Here is a 1,132-nt window from a genome sequence, read left to right as displayed (position 1 = left end):
TATTTTTCATCAAGTATTGATATGTTGATCACAGTTCAATTTTTGCAGACCAACTATTTTGCATGATTTCAAAAAATACTAATCTAAGTTATTTACTGTAGGTTTTTCACTATATGGCAGGATTCTGTGGTAGTGTACAATATAGCTTATGTACTTATATGTGCAGTATTTATGGCTTTAATAATTTTTGCCTAAAAGTTTTTAAAATATAAAAATATATTTAAAATGTTAATGCTAACATGTGAAAGAGAATATTAAATCATTATAAAATACACTGTTTACAGTATGTATCTCTTTAGTGGTTGACACATACCGTACTGTACAGTATATGTATGCTGTTAAAATTACATAGGTTTATAAGCTGAGAAAATGGTTAAGAACATTAGAAGTGTTTTTAGAAGTGTGAGAAGAGTTTATGAGAGTGTGGGAAGGGTTTCTAAAGCCATAGATAGACAGACAGACAGACAGACAGATAGATAGAGATAGAGATATATATCATCACTACTTCACTGATTTTCACTTATCATGGGGGTGTTTGGGACATAATCTCTGTGATTAGTGAGGGACCGCTGTACTTAGCTTTCATTTTTCTCTCTACCAGGCAAGACATCGATCATGTTTTTCCTTATTTTTATTTTTCATTAAACACATTGCCTGGCAGAAAGTGTAAGTTCAACACACACTGACTGAGAGAAGGAGAAAAATCTACCATGTAAAGGCCCATAACCGCAGTTTCCTGTAACATAGGAATCATAAGGCTCATCAATCCTGGCTATTATGAGGGTGAAACAAGGTCCTGGGCTTGAAAGTGAGCATCTTGGCCGGTGCCTGAACTTGTTAGGCAGCAGTGAATATTGAGTTTATAAAGTGCTTAATGGCAGTAGTAGCCCTGTGTTCTGTGATACAGCACCTAATGCAAGACCCAAGTGGCAGCAATAGTGCACATGCTGTATGATGTATTATAATTAACAAACTGATTCCTAACCATGAAATAAGAGAGGAGACTGTACTTTTATTTTATTTATTTATTTATTTGTGTGTGTGTGTGTGTGTGTGTGGCCTGCTCAGCCCACCAGGGGGCGGGGCTGGCTGGCATGTGGTGCTGGGGGATTGAACCGCGGTCCCTCTGTTT

The sequence above is a fragment of the Octodon degus genome, unplaced genomic scaffold (genome assembly GCF_000260255.1).
Source record: "Octodon degus isolate 3935 unplaced genomic scaffold, OctDeg1.0 scaffold00159, whole genome shotgun sequence".
NCBI lineage: Eukaryota > Metazoa > Chordata > Mammalia > Rodentia > Octodontidae > Octodon > Octodon degus.
This window is presented reverse-complemented; position numbering follows the sequence as displayed.